The sequence below is a fragment of the Acanthochromis polyacanthus genome, chromosome 11, assembly GCF_021347895.1.
Source record: "Acanthochromis polyacanthus isolate Apoly-LR-REF ecotype Palm Island chromosome 11, KAUST_Apoly_ChrSc, whole genome shotgun sequence".
NCBI classification, from domain to species: domain Eukaryota; kingdom Metazoa; phylum Chordata; class Actinopteri; family Pomacentridae; genus Acanthochromis; species Acanthochromis polyacanthus.
Window position 1 is genome coordinate 21,966,967 of NC_067123.1, and position 20,231 is coordinate 21,987,197.

Genomic DNA, 20,231 nt, shown 5'->3' on the forward strand with positions numbered 1-20,231 from the left:
CATATAAAACACAGCCTTTGAGGGGTCATTTCTAATTATGTAAGGACCCTGTGTAAACTGGTCTTGTGCAAATAGGCTTTAGGTTTGTTGTTCTGCCAAGGAGTTATGTGACGATCAGCGTTGGTTTGTCTGTCTGGTTGTCTGTTAGTACAAACCCGGTCTCACGGGGATTCGTGAAACTGTCACGTAAGTTTTAGTTTCGGTTTCGTGCGCACCAACACGATTTCGTCATGTTTTTCGTGCCGCTCACCACGAAATGTTTTTCGCTGTGGTAATCACATCTGAAAGTGATTCATGACGATCTAAGCTGTCCATCGGCGTATACTGCTTGTGTGATCGCGTTTGCGGCCGCCGGCCGCCGGACATTCTTGAAATTCCTATGCAAATTGGTAAGTGTACCACCGGCTTATGGTTAGGTTATGGTTAGGTTATGGTTAGGGTTATGGTTAGGGTTATGGTTAGGGACGATGTCGTGCAAAATATAGCGTTGGATTCGCCACGGTTTTACATTAAAAATATAATATACACATTCTTTTGAAATACGTTCTGAGTGGCACGAAAAGTCCGCCGTTTAAAATACATTGGTGCGCATTTCGTGGTGAGCGGCACGAAAAACATGACGAAATCGTGTTGGTGCGCACGAAACCGAAACTAAAACTTACGTGACAGTTTCACGAATCCTCGTGAGATCGGGCTGGTTAGTAACATTACTCAAAATCTGATTAACGGATTTAGATGAAATTTTCAGCTAAAGTCAGACATGACAAAAGGACCAAGTGATTAGATTTTGACAGTGATGTGGCCTATAGTCTGAATCTGCAGATTTGTAAAAGATTTCTTTATCATTGAGAGACGGCAGCACGGCATCACTGTAACCGTGACAAGTGAACAGTATGTCAGCTTCCTCCTGACGATCACAAAGCGACCGCTGCGGATCCCAAATTTTTTAAAGATTTCATCCGGTGGAAATCATTTGACTGAGCAGCCTTGGTGGAGCACTGTGCTCTCTGAGTGCTTTTGTTGTTACAAATGAAACCATGGAATTATGAATCTGTGATTTTAAAGCGTTGGGGTAGAAATACTTAGCCATGGAGTTGACCTTATTTCTCTGCCAATGACGTAGCTTCCAGCATATATAAAACACCACATGGGCATATTAACAGTAAAAAAAAAAAAAAAGCATTTTACACAGTAGGAGATTTTGTAGTGGCAACTGTTCACCAAAGGTTAAACAGTCTCTCTTTAAAAGCTCCCCGTGATACTTAAAGACACCTTTTCAAAAACATAAGTATGTAAAATGAATTGTTGTTTAAAGTATGTTCATGACATGACTTTTTACAAGAGCAGAATTTTTGATCAACATTTATGAGGCCAAAACATTGTGTAGTACTCTGACATATAAATCAGATGTTAAAGTTTTGCTACTAAGCCATCAACTCAAAATTGCACGGGTCTGTTTTCTCCTCCAGACAGGGAATTAGTATTTTCCATCTAAGACCAATAAAAACGCTACAAAAGTGCTGGAATTGTCTGTCATGAACCAAAACCCAGTCATCTCTTTATCTCTCCGTCATGTTTTTGTATTGCTTCCGCGTTTCTTGCGAATAATCAAACAGTGCATGTAAGTACCACTGGTGAGTGGGGAATATTTGAGCACATTCTACTTTAGCTTTGTAATTTTCTGAAATACATTTTAAATGAATAAAGCACAGCTGTAGATAATGAACCTGTGAGAGAAGCAACATATTAAAACCAAATGGTTCCACCTGCAGGGAGAGACGAGATAAACTGTTTTTGCTTGAGGTGATGCAGTTCCTCAAGAATAGTCTTCTGCTTCACTAAACATCACGGTGACACTCACAAGTGAAGTAAGCTGTTCTTCTTATTATTTTCTTAGTTCTCTCCAATAAATCTTACATTGCTGCCTTTTGAGTTGGGTTTCTAAATCTCAGGTCCAAAGGGCTTCAGTTGTCTTTGGGAACACTGTGGTCACAGTTCACCAATTAACCCAACAGTGAGTGGAGCAGGATCAACACTCAGTAGCTACAGAACATGTGTGGAAACTTAAAGAGTGATTATCATTTGAAGCTGGTCTCAGTTCCTTCTGCACGCACACATATTCTACAGCCAAAACCACACATCCAGTTTTGATCAATGACGCTTAACTGACCTTCGTGCACCCTCACTGGGTAAAGGGAAACATGGGGATTGAGTAAAGTAACCAAAAGGGTTTAAGATTTCAGCCTTGAAACAAACGTCTGCTGGTACACAGTGAATTTCATGCACCGCCAACGAGACATGCAATTAAATCGATATGCCGTGTAGCTTGGACTTACAGCTCTTAAAGCCTTTATTGATCAGTGTGCCTTCTGACCTCCATAATTTACAATGAACCTGATCCAACAAGCCCTAAGGTCTGTGTGGTGAGTAAGGCTTAGATGTGGATGGGAAACAAGTTTAATTTGGTGGGAAGTTGGCAATTAAGGAAACAATACATATAGAGTGCAGAATGGTGTAACAAAACGGTAAGTTCACATGCTAAATAAACCTTTTATGCTAATGTTAACAACTTTGTGCGACAATGTTTGTTTAGTTCCCCAGTAGCTGCTGAGTTATGGGATATGTCAGAATGTAACCGAGTGTCTCTGTCAGAAACAAAATGCCAACAAGGAGTTATTTCTGCCAAAGGAGACAATACTAATTTCTGAGGCATGGGTGTACTCACTTTTTACACAGAAGAATTTCATATCTGTTGATAGTTTTGTTAGGAAATCACGTGTAAGCAGCATTAGAACCATTAGATCGCAATCATGTGATCGTCAGCAGGCAGCTGACGGAGTGTTCAGTTGTAGTCATAGTTACAGTGATGCCGCTCCGCTATCTCACAGTGACACAGAAATACTTTATAAATTTGTGGATCCTGACTATAAGCTGTATTAATGCCAAAATCTAATCACTTGGTCTTTGTGTCACTTCTGACCTTCCCTGAAAATATCATTTGAATCTGTTTTTGAGTAATGTTGCTCACAGTCAGACAGACAGATGTACGCCGATCGTCACATAACTCCGCCGCATTCCTTGGCGGAGTAATAAGAAAACAGAGATAAGATTACATCTTTACATAAAGTGTGTGATTCTAACCAAATTCAGCTTTTGTTGAATTTGGTGGAAAATCTCCTTACAGTTTGCAAACAAATGCATTTTTGTGCACATACACAGGTCAGAGGGAAAGGAGGGAGTGGAACTGAGAGGGATCTCAATTAAAGCACCTTCCGACTATCTAAACATGCTAGCAACACATCAACAATCTTTCTCTAGAATGACAGACTCCATCTACAGTCAATCACTGATTTAATGCACCACCCGGCAGGCACATGAAGTAACCCAAATCAAGCGCACCCATGTTGCTGCATGACCAACCAGGTGCATGCCGGTCTTGTGAAGGTGCACATTGTGGATCCTCCAGCAGTGACATGGAGACTAAATGAGGCTTTGGGTATTCAGTTAGCTGTGCTCCACCTTTCTGCTGTTTGTGACTGTTCATCTCTGACTGCAGAGCTTCCTTCAGCTCCATCATTTATTGGGAAACTTTGAGGAGTGCAGTGGAACAGAGGGGCTGAATGGACTGGTTATATTTTACACTGAGCCTGAATGAACAGAGAACATAAACCTAGCGGCGGACTGAGGAGGACTTTGCTGTGCACAATGAATGACGATCAGACAGGTGAGTCCAACAACAGCAACTCACTGATATATCTCACTGTGTTGCCCTGCGGTGCTGTGTTGTATGTGCACACGAGATATTGTGTAAAAGCTGCTGCTGTCTCTTTTTGCTGTCTTTGAGGGCTGCAGCCACTGTGGAGTTTGTATTGTTCGTGCATCTCTCTGCCTCTGTGATGCTTTATTTTGCTCTTCTTGCAGGTATGTAGCTTATATTGGATAGGCTTTTTGCACCTGCTGCAATTTTTTTTTTTTACAGTGTGGGTCAATTTTGCTTAATTTTCTGAGCTATACTGATCAGATACACATAGAGGCTGCCAATGTTTATAGGGGGGGGGGGGGGGGAGAACAGAGATAACTGCTTATTGGTTTTGACTATAGGGCTCATGGTGCTGCTCTCACGTGGGAATAGTTGCTCTGCTGGTATATACAGTGGCATTTTATTGCCCTTTATTTACACAGAAAAAGCCCAGTATTGAATCAGCTCTCCCACTTTTTAAGGCTTCATATATCTGAAAACTCTCCGGAGTTAAATTAACATTTTCAAATCACTTTGCCAAAGTTCCTCATTTAACTCTCAAAACAATTTTAAAGTAGGACTAAAATGGAACTGGCAACACGACACTGTTCAGAGTTGCATCTTTTACTATTTGCACGGTGTTCATTTCACTCCGCCATGTCAAACTATCCACGCTGAATATGTGATAAATGAACTCCATTGCACAAACATTTCCATAAACAACTTGTTTATTTTGGCCCCTCTCCCTTGCAGTCTATTATGCACCTTCACAAAAACATTAAAAAGAAGGTGCAATATAAAAACTCTCATCTGCAACACTGTGTGAGCAAATGGTTTACAAAATGTAAGCAGAGACATTTTTATTATACACCTTATTCCTCACTTCACAGTGCTCTGAAAGCACAATGGTGCTCATCAAAGTTCTCTGTGAATGGCTTGTTTGCCAGTACATCAATGTGATCTTAAACCAAAAGGGAATCACTTATTTGACAAATGACTGGCAAATCTTTTTCCACTGCACTGACTGCAGCAGGTTCAGCTCTATACTCTTCATCAGGGGAGTCAAACTCATTTTAGTTCAGGGGCCACATTCAGCCCAGTTTGAACCCAAGTGGGCCAGACCAGTAAAATCAGAAAATAGTAACCTCTAAATAGTCACAACTCCAAATTTCCCCTTTGTTTTAGTGTAAAAAGTATGTTCTGAAAATGTTGACATTTAAAGAAAACATCAGTTCAGTTTCAACAACATTATGCATTAGTTTATCATTTACACATTACAACTTACAGATCCCAGAGTATCTATAAAGGAACAAAACATTTAGTCTCAGGTATCTGGAACCAAACAATCTAGTATTTTACTTTCTGGTCAAAACAACAAAGAAAGACAAAATATTGCAAAAAAAGAGAAGACAAAGCAAGATGCAAAATGACAAAAAAAATGAGACAAATGATACAAAACAAAAAAGAGAAAGTTAGACAGAAAAATTACAAATGACACAAGCGAGACAAAAAGACACAAAACAACAAAAATGAGACACAAAAGGACTAAAATGAGACAAATGAGAAAAATCAGACAAAAAAGACAAAACAAAAACGAGACAAAATATTAGAAAAATGAGATGCAAAACGACAAAAGAGCAATGAACAGCGTAGTATTTTACTTTATAATCAAATCAACTTGTCATGGCCTCCAAATTATTTTAAATTTATAGTTTTACAAATTTACAATCTACAGTTGATGTCTCCTCTGTAGTTTTTTACAGTTTGCAAAGTCATCCCACGGCCTGGATTGGACCCTCTGGCAGGCCGCTTTTGACCCACAGGCCATGTGTTTGACACCCCTGCTGTACATCATTAACTTTAACTTATATGGTTAGAAAACCTTCTTTCAACAAGATCATTTCAAAGATTTAATTTTCTGATCATGTTCTTGTCTCATTTCATGGGTCTGTGCTCTTTGTGTGTGAGAGTGAAGATTTCACAGTGGTAAGCAACGACCATCTGACAATTTCTGGCAAGTCGTTTTGTTGCGTCCTCTATTTTTATCTGTTGTATTTTCTTTATTCTATTTATATTGCATTTTCATCCTATTCTATTCTGCCTCAAAAAATGTTTTTAAACTTCTTGTGTTTGGCTTCAACTTCACACCCAAAATATACACCAATACTAAAACTACCTCATGTTGTGTAGGCCCTCAAAAACAGCTCTGACCTGGATGTGGGACCTCTGAGGGTGTCCTGTTGACAGTGGATCTTTTGGGTGCTGTGCGTTGTTCTGTGGGGCTTCCGTGGACGGGGTTTGTTCTGGCACTTCCTGCAGATGCTCAATTGGATTGCGATCTGGAGAGTTTTTAGGCCACATCAACACTTCGGGCTCTCCAGAAATGAAAATGTAATGATTGTCTCACTTATTATTAATGGAAGTCCTTAGAATTGGTTGGCAGACCAAAGAGTAGTGGAAGCCCTTTGATTTTTAATACAAAATTCTTTATTAATGCAATTATCATGTTGATACAGACAGTGGCGGATCTTCCGTGGGGGCCCTGTGATCTGATTGGCCACCTTGTGTGCCCCCCCAAAATCTTTGTTGGAAATTTACATTACTGAGCTGGGAGTTGGGTCTTTAAAATAACCACCGTCTCGTTACAGAGTGAAAGCAGCAGTTCCTCCTTAAGGCCAGAGATTGCAGCATCTGAGGGCCTCTTCAAAAGAAAACGTAGTTGATGAAGATGTTCTCCAGCAGGACCAGAAAGACCACAACCGAGCAGCCTTGAGATCTTAGGCAGCGTCTCCCTCAGGTGGGTGTCAACGGTGGTCACGGTCAGGTCTGTGATAATCCTGTCAGAAAAACAAAACAGAAAAAAATTGAGATTATAAATCAACATGTAATCAAAGCACTATGTGTATAATGTCATAGTATAGGATGTAGTTCAGAAAATGTCAAAGTATAGTGGACTTTTCAAGAATAACATAGTATGGCATGTAGTTCATAGTATAGCATGTCGACAACAAAATAAAACCATAGATGATTCTGTGGTTCAAAAAGCGCAAAATGATAGGATGTTGCCTAAAATTGTCATGTATAATATGTGGTTCAAAAAATGTTATAGTGCAGTATGTTGTCAAAATAGTATGTCATTCAAGAAAACATCAGAGTATAATGTCGTTTAAAAAATCCCATAGAATAATAGTTCATTGCACAACTAAAAGTATAGTAATTTTTAAAACTGTTCAGATTCTTATATGTTGCTAAAAACAACAAAAAAACTAAAACAAAAAACACATCATAGTCATATGTCATATGTCAATTAAAAAAGCCTGTAGTATAGCATGTCACTCTAAAAACATCATATAATAGCAGGTCGTTCTCAAAATGTCAGAGTATAGCCTTTGGTCCACAAAATGTTATGTCCCAGCTGTCTGAAGTAGGTGAGGAGCAACACAAAGACAGTGAAAAACGCTGGTTTCCAGAGGGTTAGATGAGTATTTATTTGAAAGAGTAAGTTTACAAGGACACAACATGTGAGGGGGTTAAAAGCAAATGGGTGTTAGTAATATAAAAATAAATAAACGGAACTAAAAGTGAACTTCACGTTGACATTAAAAGGCATTCCAACCAGGAACAAAGTAAAATATCATCAATACGAAAAAAAAAACTTTTCCTGTTCACCTCTTAAAACCCAACAACACACCGCAGTAACACCCTAAACTAGAACTACCAATGGGTTTCCTGTTTTCCTTTCTGAACAATTCAAAGGTCCCTCTCTATCTCGCCACACATCCACCAACCACTGGAACACATCTCCAAAGTTCTGCTGAAGCTCAGCTTCCCCTCAGAAGAAGTGCCGTCAGATGAAGGAGCCGTTTGAGAGGCAGCTGGCATCATGATTGGACTGTGCTTTGGTCTGTTCCAGTCCAGCTTCAGCTCCAGAGACGGCAGGCGGGACGAGTCCACGGAGGGCAGGTGGACGAAGGCATGCAGCTGAGAACAATCCAGAAAACAACAGAGGAGGAGAGCAGCAGCCCAGGGCCAGAACAAACACAGTAGCATAGCATGTCTCTTAGAAAACATCATAGTATAGCCTTTGGGATGAAAAAACGGCATCATATACATCGTATATTGTACAAATAAAGGAAAGAGACATACATTGTAGAATTGTAGTAATTGTGGGCTGACTGATTTACTGATTATCAGTATTTTGTCTTTTACTGATTTACGGTAATAAATCAATTTAAAAATGGCGCTGCTTTGGCTCTGAACCTTTATCTAGCTGTGGTCGCTCTGTTTTCTGCAGTGATTTGATTGGTTATACGTCACGAATATAAATCCTTTAACTTAACATCTGTAAACAAAACAAAAACATATCAACAAAGTTTTCTGTTAGAGTTTGTGTTCTTCTAAGTTTAACTCCAAGATTTTAAATACTTTCATTTACTGCAAATGAATATCTGCTCCAAATGTCTCTCTAATAATCACTATCAGCCTTAAAAACCCACCAATCACCCCTCTATGTTTGACCACACTTAGTACTGTCCGGTTCCCCCTTCTATAAATCTGCTTGGAATCTTCCACATCCTGTTTGTCGAAGTGGCCTTCTACCTGGACAGGTTTTGTTGGAGCTCACGCAACAAACATTTTGGGTAACTCTTTAATTTGGATGGATGACACTGAATTAGAGTCTGTTTTAATGAGACTGAGTTCAGATGTGTAGCTCTGTCATTAAATAGGAAATTATTTCTCAGAATTCACAGAGAAAAGTCTGAAATGTTTGCTAGGTTAGCGTCCCACATGTTCTTTGGCTCAGCTAAAGCTAACTCTCTCCAACTTCTGGATCTGTTAAGTTGCTTGTTGTTAAAATATCTTGCTGTTGGTGCTGAAGCTCAAAGTCTGAGATGTTTGTTCAAATAAGCTCATTCTCAAGTCTTATCTGAACTGTCCTCTTTTGTTTGAACTTTCCCTAAACTTAGGAGTTAATGACAAGCAGCACATCCAGACTCAGTCTCATTTATGTAGAGATCAAACTTCAGTGTCATTCATTGATGTTAAAGTGCAGTTTTTCTGATGTTTGTTGCACATGCTCCCGACCAAACCAGTCCAGGTGGAAGACGATATGAAGAGAAGCTCCAGAGGATGAATATCACACATTTACACTGGAAATAAATGTCCTCTAATTAGACATTGTCATGTATAAGTTGGATTTCCCTTTAATGATGTTTATATCTTGTTGAATTTTTTTGTTGATGCTGGTTTCTAAATGTTTTCTGACACTCGGCCCCAAAGATTAAAACCTTTAACGGCTCGCAAGCTGCAACAGTTCACACATTATCAACTATCTTTCTGAATAAACTAAGTTAAAAAGTGGAAAACTGCCTGATTCCTGCATCATGAATGTAAATCTTTTTGTTTTTTATGACAGTAAACTGAATATAAAACAATCAACAGATTAATGGACAAAGAAAATGTGTTTTCCAACATATATGGCTGAATTCCTCAAATATTACAAGACACATACAATTTAAATTAAATTTTATTTATATAACACCAATTACAGGTCAAGCCCTGTGACAGACTGGTGACCTGTCCAGGGTGTCTCCTGCCTTCGCCCGAGTCAGCTGGGATAGGTTCCAGTGACCCTAGTGAGGCTAAAGTGGTGTATAGAGGATGGATGGATGGATGGAATTACAGGTCAAATTGTCTCAAGATGCTTTATTTTTATATTTTTTGTCACATTTTAAATATGACAAAGTAAGAAATTTAAACCTCTTGACTAATCCAATTTATTATTTCATTTTTAGGAGACTAATCGACAATTAAAATAATTTTCTCCACTAAAACTAATAAGATAAAATAGAAGGAACAGTTTTAAATACTGCAGTCCCACAACGACAAGAATAAAGTTTCTGAACAAAAACTAAATCTGCTGGTGGATTCCATTAAAGTCCTAATAAATGATAATAAAATGTGATACTAAAAGTTTGTGGTGCTAAAAATCTCAAAGTGAAGATATCAAGTTGAACATCTGGATGGAGGTTGATAAAAGTTGACCTCCCTTCATTTCTCTGGAGCCGACTCCATGGATTTTCGGGATGCTGGTTAAAGACCTGCTCTTCTAGTCGTCTTCCTTCTAGTCACTGTAAAAAGTCACTCCATCCTCATTGACTTCAGCACCTCTTCATGACAACTTGTTCTGCCTCCGACCTTGTGGAAACTCCAGGAACTCGGGAAAACCCGTCGAGACTCGGATTTTCGAAAAACTTGTCGGGTGGGGGAGGGTGTGGTGGGCGGTGGGGGAGTCAAGGGGAGCAGTGGGGGGAGGTGGAGAGGTGGGGGGTAGAGGGGGGAGGCCGCCACCCACCTCTCCTCCTACTCTCCGCCCTGACTCCGCCCTGACTCCACCTTGGCTCCACCCATGTAGTCACTTGGAAACTACGATGTCAAAGGGACGACGAAATTACAATTTATTGACTGATCTGTAGCTCAGTGAGTTAAGGGTTTGCCTATGGAGCTGCAGGTTGTTGGTTCAAGACCAGACCCTTCATAAATTTTTGAAAAACTTAGACAAAGAAAGAAAATTACCAGTGGTGGGTCTTGAACCTACTACCTTCTACTTAGTAGTCTCTCTTCTTACCCCCTGAGCTACTCACTCAGATACTAATTCTTCTTTTTTTTGCGCATTTATCATCGTTTTTTTTTTAGCATTTTCGAGTTTTTTTTTAACTCGAGTCTTGACTCGACCGTTTTTCTCAGGAGGTTGGACTTCAGCCTTTGTGCTGGAGGGTTGAAACCTCAGTTCCAAGACTTTCCAAAGCCTTGAGACCTCCCGAGTCCTCAGGACCTGAGCTTTCACACAGTCTGAGGGCTGAAATTTTCTAAGTCCCACAGTAGATCTCTGTTAGATTTAACTTTCAGACAGTCTGAGGACTGAAAACCTCAAAGTTCCTGAGTAGATCCCTGTTAGTTTGAGCCTTTAGACAGTTTGAGGACTGAAAACCTCAAAGTTCTTGAGCAGCTGTCTTTCAGTTTCAAACTTTAGACAGTCTGATGACTGAACTGAAATTGTAGAAGTCTCTGAGCACTTCTCTCTTAGTTTGAACTTTCTGGTTAACAGAAGCCTTAAAACTTGTGACCATGAGTCTTGATTTCACATTTAGATCATCCATCTGAGTTCTTCTCAGACCTTCACCTGTGGGTTCTTTAGAAATCCTGAACAAACTTTGATTCTCTTCACTGAACAGTAAAGTTTGTGGAGATCAGAAGGTAACATTAGTTTGATCGATGCCTTCAACTACTAGTAGACTTTATCTGGAAAGCAGGTTTCTGATATGAGCTCTTCGTAAATCTAAATCATAATCAAACCAAGAACATAGAAAGAGGAAATGTTTGAAGAAACAACTTGATGTTTTCATTTCGGATTAGAAAATGCTTTAAGTCCTTTATCTGTTTTTGCTCTTTTTGATCGTTTTATTGTCTCTTCTGTTTAATTTGATCTTCTAAAATCTAACTGGTGTCTTTTCAAATGTTTTGTCTTTAGTTAGATTCTTCTTAAATGTTTAGTTTTGCTCTTTTTTCACCTTTTATTCTTTTCTAATGTTTGATTTGATTTCAAAATGTTTTGTCTTTTTAATGTTTAATTGTTGTTTTTTTCAAATGTTTTATCAGCTTGTTTGAAAAAGTTCCTTTTTCTTTCCCAATGTTTAATTTTTTAATTAAATCTTTAAGGTTTTTCATTTTAAATGTTTCACCACCTTTTAATGTTTAATTTTCTTTTCAATGCTTCATTATATTTTCTGTCTAATTCCTATTTAAAGTTTTTTCTTCAAGATTTAATTTTCTAAATAAACATTTAATAAAATGTTTTGTCTTTTGAAAAGTTTAATCTCATTAAATGTTTTGTATTTTTTAAATGTTTAATGTTCTTGTTTAATTGTATTTTTAAATGTTTATCTAAAATACTTCATCTTTAATGTTTCATATTTTTGTTTAAAAATGTTTAATTTCATAGTTACATGTTTTGTATGTTCTGTTTAATAATCTAAATATTTTGTCCATTTAATATCATTTATCATTTATTTTTCTTTTTAAAAGATTATTGTATTAATTTTTCCCCCTTTGATTTAATTGCTTTTTTTAATGTAGTTTATTTCTTTAATTTTTTAATGTCAAGATTTTAACCCCAACCTTAAACAAAACAAACCCTTAAATCACAATTAAAATACTTTTTTTGTCAATCATGAGTTAGTCAGTTATTCAGTTTATCAATTCAACTTTATTTTTTTAACACCTTTCACACAGATGACAAAATTAAACAAGCAAAGAGGGGAAAAAAAATACTATGCTAAAACTACAGTTAAAACTCAAACATAAAAAATAGAGTTAACATGGTAACAAAATGTTGTGTCCAGGGCATGGAGGGAGTTTATTGAAGTCTTCTTGGGCTCACACAGTAAATCATTTAAAATAGAAACTTGATATTCAGTCAAAGGAAACTGCAGCGCAACAGAAGAACCAACAATATCTCCTGTTTTCTCCTTTAATGAGTCGACTCTTCTTGTGCTTTCAGACCAAAGAACTACAGACTCTTCACAACCTGCTCAAACTCTTGGTACAGGACCTCACCACACGGGGTCTACCCTGAAGCTCACCTTCTCCTGCTCAAACTGCTGACAAATGTTTGTGTTGCTCTAAAGTCTGGTCTCCAGAACTTCCTTAAAAACTCTTAAAGTGTCTTCTGCTGCAGGTTGCTTCGTAGAACCGTTACAGAAAACCTCACTAAACCACATGGAGGGGCCACAAGATAATCGTCCAAATGAACCCGTACAAAAACCAAACTAGCACATCCCAAACGCTAAAGTCTCCTGCAGTCTACCAGAGAACCTCTTTAAACAGAGAATCAGGACAGGAACTCTTACCTTCTGGACAACCAACATTGGTTCACAAACAAGAATACAGAATGTGTCTGACCAAAAACCTCAAAAGACTCACCACAGCCAAGAAAAAGACACAACTCAGCTGCACCAAACCCACTAATCACTGCACACATTAGCACCATGTGCTAACTGTGGCTAAAAAAAAACACATTTACCAAGACAACTATCCAGTACAGAGCCCTAAAACACACCAAGAAACACATTAAAGAGGATTTTACTGCTGGAAGCTGCAAGCCAACACCTAAAGAAACAGGCCCAAACCCAGTTCAGGGAAGAGAAGCAGAGGAAATGTTTGACTGCACACAAATAAAGGAAGACACTGAGCTGCTCAGGTGTTCCTGATAACACCAAGCAGCCACCTGGACAGCCAATAGGAACACAGCTTACTGGAAGTCCAGAGGGCTGGCTGAGTGAAGTAAATTTAGTTTAAAGTTGAAGCAGAAAGTTAACAAAGAAAGTTGAAAACCACCTTCTGATACCTGAAATCTCTGAGTTTTCACACATAGAATGCCTGAACATGTCAAACTGGTTTCATAGTAGAACCTTCACTGTAAAAACGTCATAGTATGGTGTGTTGCTCAAAAAACACAAAAACAGGACAAATGCTGGTTTCCAGGGGGTTAGGTTACTATTTATTTGAAAGAGTAAGTCTACAACAACATAACATGTCAGCAGAAAAATCACAAAGTCTGTCTTTAGTTCGGCTGAAAATATTAGTTTTGGTCTTTTTATTGACCAAACTTTTCAGGAAGTAGATGAAGAATAATTAAAGTTCTCATGTAGAAGTCCAACTTATTTTGGATCCTTATGGAGAGTTTAATCTTAGAGTTTGTAAAGCTGTTGAATTTTTAGAGTCACATTTAATAACCGAGTCCTGAAATAAAATTACAGTTGTGGATTTCTGTCATTTAGTCTGGACTAAACAAATAACAGCAGCATAAATCTCAAACATCATTATGAGGAGTCTGGATTGAGGTTTCTCATTTGAGGTTGAGGTTGAGGTTGGTTTAAATTAATATTCCACCTTAAATCTTTGAATGTTGACCTAAAACGTTGGTTTCAGGAAGTTTTCCACCTACAAGGTCTTCACACATGAACCTTAAAGGAACATTCCATCAAAAATCCATGGAAATGCACCTATAATGTTGGTTTAACCGAGTATTCCACTTAATTGCTCTCAGGATATTGTCGTTGAGCTTACTAGTTTTACGTAACAGGCAGCTGTTGCAGCTAATGATGTTGTAAGTCACATAAACAAAGAAACAAGTCCATCATAATTTGAACGTTAACAGTCCAAAATAAAAAAGGTCATATACAGCTTTCCCATTGAGTTCAAGAGCCAAACCCCCCCCAAAAAACATGAAAAATACTTTGTAAAAGTGAGAGGTCGGTTGCAGCTTTCATTTTTTCTTACAACTTTTTGGTGGTTCCCCTAAAATATCTGTTGTAACCCCCTGTGCCCCCCCACCCCCACCCCCCTGTCAAAATAAGTTTCACATGAATGCCAGAATTCAAGGTTTCCCAGCAGAATATCGCACAAAATGATCGATGTTATACACTTCACCTGTCAGTGGCTTTAATGTTGTGCTTGATCGCTGCGTAATAAGGGGCCAATTTTCCTCTGAAGATGGGTAATGGATCATAAAATGATGCTTAGGTATCAAATTTTTATGTGGATACAAGTACTTGGAGGGTTTGTGGTGGTCAGCAATCAAGTACTTCAAATAAAGTGCCATGCTGAGAGGGAGAGAAGGTGAAAGAGACCATGCTCTTTTTTTTGAAGCGATATCAGCGACAAATTCACAGTTTTTGTTTCCTGGAGGAAGAATGTCACCAAATAACAGTGGGATATTTTTCACAAGATGCTATTTCTGAATAAAATTCAAACCAATGCCATTACTAGCATTCTGAAAAATCACCTTAGTGGGACATTTTTTATGTTCTCAAAATCCATAATCAAAAGAATAAATCCCAGAAAGCAAGTCCTGTTCTGATATACAGTTTTGAGCGAGATATGCAGAAAGCAATTTCATTTCATACTGAGTCACACCCTCAACCTTGGAGCAAACATGAAAATAGTACAGTGTATTAAGTGTTTGTTTTTCATTAAAAACAGAGGGACTTCAGTTATGGGTTTTCCTGGCATTTTAGAGATCTCTCTTTCACAAGGACCACCTCAGAATCATCCTCGCTGTATAGTGTATGAGAATCATTCTTTTCAATCAAACAAAGGCCACACCGATGATGGCCGCTGAATGACTCATTAAACCCAATGATTGTGTGCATCCTTGGATTATCTCCAGTGATCGGCGAGATGGTGTCATATATCTGCTCATCACAAAATGGAACCCCTTTGCTTTCCAGCATTTTCGATTCAGCAGTTGCAGTAGAACAAAAAAAACCAACAACAACAGTACTTGTTTAGCCTCTCGCGCTAAGGAAACGTGGCCTTGTGGGTAAATGGCATGTCACACAGCTTCAGAGTTGTGGGACGTGATTGACTCTAGTGTGTAAATGAAGTAACTATACCAACATGTAGCCACGGCCACTGTGAAATGCATGCAGACTGGGAGGGATTCAGTTGCTGTAGTGAGCCATAAAGTGTGTAGATAGGCCTGAGTTTCAGTGCAACCCCATTCAAAATGCTATGTATCTGCGACTCTGCAGGGTTTGGACAGTAAAGGTCATCAGATAAAAGCCAAACAAGAGTAAACTTAACCGAAAAGCAGGTCTGTTAGAAAGAGAGATCTGGAAAGATAATACTCCAAAGATGAACTCATAAAATATGGCAGCGCGTTGAATTTCCGGCAAAACTTGCTGAAGAATTAGCGCATCATTGATCTTCAAGGAACATGTCAGACTACTTGGAGGTGTGTGAGTTGCATGAAGGTGAGAGTTGTCCGGCATTTCATAATGGGTCAGGAGCCCAATTTAAAGAGAAATGCATGTATTGAGTCTCAAAAATCCTGATTCAGGCTTTGATTTACACCCTTTCTCTAAGAGAACACAAATTTGGTGATTTTTGCACATGCATTTCACCTTTTCCCACACTGGCACAACCATTAAAATATTTTTCAATGAGACTTGATAAGCACCAGGTTTCTGATTTAGTCTGTTCTCAGATCTCATTTCAAGTGTGATTTCAACTGGCTCAGTAACACAACTATTTATTTTGTTGCCATTCTCTAATCAGACTTGGGTTTTTCTCAGATCCATTTATCACAGAAATGTTTGGTTAACATATTGGTGACAAGGAAGGATTTGTTAGTTTCTCTAAATCTCCTACAACTGAGGACACCAAAGTGTTTGAAATTCCACTGTTTTTGTAATTTGGCTTCAATAGATGCGCAGAATCCTTTGGGTAAAGATCTTTAGTAAGATGTGAGACATTGCTCTCAGAGGAAGCAATGGAACCAGCAGATTGATCCTGGGGCTTAATTTGGACTTTCAAAGCTTGTATGAAGTTGCGAGTGGCTCACTCAAGGACCATGAAACAGTGAAAATTTGCACAATTTTCTGAATCAGTATGAACATCACTGAGGTTCTTCGAAAAACCGGGATGTTTGGAACTGATGATTACAACTTTGCTGAGAACAACTCAATTTGAGCTTCAGTGGAAATCAGTCTGGACCTAAAGTCTCTCATTCTGGATGATCTCTTTATTCCCAGTGTTGTATACTACTGTGCACAGGTTCATCATCATAAGACAACTTAAGAAAATGGCTGGACATGGGATGGGACACTGATGCAACATGATGTAGAAACTCAGTTTCCCTTTTCTGGCAGAACAAGGTACAGATGCTAATGATGGTGGCTGCTGGGATGCTCCTCCAAACTGCAGCATCACTGGAACATTAGACACAAGCATAATGTGCAGCCACACATTACAGAAGTGATTACTTAGACATCAACTCAGTGGATGGTGAAAGATGGGAATGCTGATGGAGATGTGATTTCGATCTCCTCCACTTTTGAGCGACCCACATCTACACATCGCTAAGAAGATGACATGATAAAGTATTTTAATTCCATTAAGTCTTTCAGCTGCATCACAAGCACTCATTCTTGGTTTCAATCCTCCTCATAGTGGAAGGAGATGTCTCAGTATCAAAACAGATATCGTTTCCTGGTCAGAGCTAAACAAATGAAGGACCTGAAAATGTCAGATTTAATACTTTGAGGGAGGCATCATGAAGTCAGCTTTCAGTAGGACTGCAATTTAAGATCATTTTTATTATCAGTTGCTCATAGTCTGCTCATCATTCCTTTAACCCTTGTGTGGTGTTCATATTTTTGTTACACAGCCAGTGTTCGCGGGTCTGGTGGACCCGGTGCATTTTGGGGTTTTCAGTTCAACATAATCAAATAATTTTATGTTAAAATACTCAACAGATGTTTTCCTCAGTTCAATTACAAGCAATATAAACAACATAAATGGTAAATATTTGCTCTTTACCTTTGTTAGATCACATTTATGAATAAAAAGTGCTACTCATTTTTTGTTAGTTTTTTAATAAAAAGTACTTAAAAAAAGAAAAACAATTATAATCAAGGTAAGAGTGGAAACAATAAATGAATTTACAGATGAAGCAAGGTTTTTCATAACTACTGACTTTTATTTATTTGAATTTCATTACAAATTTAGCCCATTCTGATCAGTTTAAACATCAGAGGCTGAACACATGCAGTAAACGTGTCTGTCTGGACAACACATCAGCCTCACTGAATACATTGTTTTCTCACACCTATGCAACACATGAGGGGCAGAGTTTTACTGTGTGTGTGTTGCATATGTATTTCTGGCACTTGATGCATGTATATTGTGTTTTTCTGTCCATCTTGGGTCCACACACTTCGCAGCGCTTCTTTTTGCTGTTGCTGGCTGCAACCTTTGAAAATATCAGGAATTTTACTAACTCTTTCTCTCTCACAAGAAATGAATGTCAGACCAAACTGCAATAGCATCACACCCTTCAGACTCTGCAGGTGGTGGTTCTGTAGGTTGGGTGGATGGAGCACCAGCATTCTCGTCCTGAATCCTCCTCATGATTGCTGCAGAGGCTGGGGTTCTTGGAATATGTTGTCGTCTTTGTATTTGAGGCCTCACCAGTGCCTTTCCCAGTTCCTCAAGAAAGAGTCGCCTCCTCTGGAGCTTCCTTCTGCTCCACTCTGGGTTCAGTGCCATCCGGATGACAAAGGCATTGTATGCTGATATGTCCAACATGTAAAAGAATATAACCAGTGGCCAGCATAGGGTTCTCCTTTTGCAGCTGTAGGCAGTCACCAGCTTATCCATGTTGTCCACACCTCCTTTTGAGGCATTGTAATCCATGATGATCTCTGGTTTTTGATGCTCCTGGAGAGCAGGTGTTGGTGCTTGAATTTTGCAGCGCGAACACTGGAATCGTGGGACGATGGTGTTGAGGTCTGTCTGGATGACGAACAGGTGTCTGACGGTGCTAAATGTAAGGGTGGGAGATGGCTGAAAAATCATATGAGCATCTTTTGGAATAGAATCTGATTTCTCCCCACAGATGTCGTTTAACTCATGCAGTCACGTGATTAGTTGTGCATATGGTTGCTGTCACTTCAAATCAATGCTAAAGCCAAGATCATGAATCTCTGCATCCTGTTTTTGCTTGAATTTCTAAAAGTTCTGACAAGAAGAAAGGGTTCCATACCTCTGCCACATGCATGCTTCTTTTAGGATTGCTGCTGTTCTTTGTCAGTCATGCTGTTTTGTTCACAAATAAGCTGACAGGTGACAACAGTAGTTGGCCATCTAACCGTACATGTATCGTACATATATCTTCAGGCATCCATGTTCTGCTCTGCAGCCTTGGCGATCCAGTCCTCCACCTGCTGCAAGTTCTGGTTGGAGAGGGACTCCAGCTCACCATCTCCTGGCGAGAAGAACAAGGCAGTGAAAGAAAAATTCCTTTGGGATTACATGCCTACTTGAGATTATCCACAATATAAGACTGTCAGAGGCCTGACTTATCTGGAAATTCAGGGACATGTCTGTGGTGTGGTTCAGCAAAGACACAACCTCTCAGGCAAACATACCCTTTAAAAGCAGAGTCCCTGATGCTGTCATTGGGCTGCTGGGGGCACAGCAGATCATCAACGACACCGGGCAGCGTATCTAAAACAGCGTTTTAAAAAAAGTGTTTTTTATTTTTTATTCTGATGAGACAATGAAATTTCAATGTCATACAAACAGCCTGTTGCCATGACATGCAACAAGTACAGCATAGAAGTGTCATGCAAACTGTACAAATGAGTATCTTTCTTGGATTATGGATTCTTGATTGCAGTGAACAGCATCACTATAACAACGGCATACTGTCCTCTGTTGCTTTGTTGGGGAGGTGCCTGAGAAGAGAGCTATGTTTACACAACAGTCATGCAGTTAATTAGTGCAAATAAAAAGAAACATGCTACACAAATACCCATGTGAGCTACCAGTAAGTTCAGTGCTGTGTTCTGGTGCCATCTGTAAGAGGATGCTGCTGCAGTACATCGTCGCTATTGGGCTTCAGAGGGAAAAAAATATCAAGGTGACCTCCAAGCTTTGTTCTTACCTACTTAGCAGACACAGCATCAGGTCCCTCCTCAGTTCTTCCTGTTTGGGACGTCATCTAAGATTACATATGACACACCTGAGATGCAGCTCCAGTCAGACGCCTCAGAAATGGAAAACAAGGAGTCAGAAATCTCGAAAGAAATACAAAATATTGAAACGGTACAAATATTTTGACGGTCAGCACAGCAACCGCCCAAGGAACACAAGCATGAAATTGCTTTTTTACCGTATTTTTATTTGGAGTGCTCGATAATACTTGTGTCCTTTTAAATTCAAATAAACTCCCCATCAGATGAGAAAACAGTCAGCACCACATTGCTTTGTCCAAGGAGGTGGCTGAATATTTCACCATCGACTTCTGTCCCTGTTGCTTCTGGTACTGCATCCGGTGGCAGGTAGGAAATCTCGATGACTGAAAAAGATAAGAAAACAGAACGCGCTTTTTAAGTCAGCATCCTTTCTTTATTCACAATGACTGTCTGTTGAATTTATTTATAACGCTATGTGGCTCGCAGATTTGAAACATGGCAAATTTTAAATAATGTCTCACTGTTTACCCTCTCCTTTGTTGAAAAAGTTTGCTAAATGCATGTAAAAATATCAGACTACAACAGCTGAGGAGGTTGCAGAGCAAGGTTTTACATAAACGCTGAATTTTTTGCCATCTTTTTTTTTTCAAAGCCAATGTCAGGTAAAATAAAACGAACCACTTTCAGGAAATTGTGGAAACATAGATGCCCTCTGATATGATCCAGCTTCACACACTTCTGGTGTTAGTTGTGCCTGACCTGGACTAGCATTTTAACTGTGATGTGCAAGAACCCTTGACTGTAAATGACCTTTTAAAGCAAGAGTGTTAAAAATAAATAAACAACAATAATGATGCAAAGCCAGTGCCACAGGCAATTGAGCAGGCGAGTCGTGTGTCTCGGTGTTGGGGCGTGTTTTTGCAACCCATTTGTGACCCGTGGCTGCTGCG

The 20,231-nt window shown here is 39.1% G+C and overlaps 1 long non-coding RNA gene across 1 annotated transcript; it reads right to left on the reverse strand.

The window, feature by feature from the left end:
* Window positions 1-17,242: 17,242 nt before the first annotated feature.
* Window positions 17,243-19,888, reverse strand: LOC127536175 (uncharacterized). Its single transcript, XR_007945165.1, has 3 exons — window positions 19,251-19,888; window positions 18,733-18,811; window positions 17,243-18,569 (listed from the first exon to the last, which is right to left on the reverse strand). It is a non-coding gene; the product is annotated as an uncharacterized LOC127536175 (long non-coding RNA).
* Window positions 19,889-20,231: the final 343 nt, after the last annotated feature.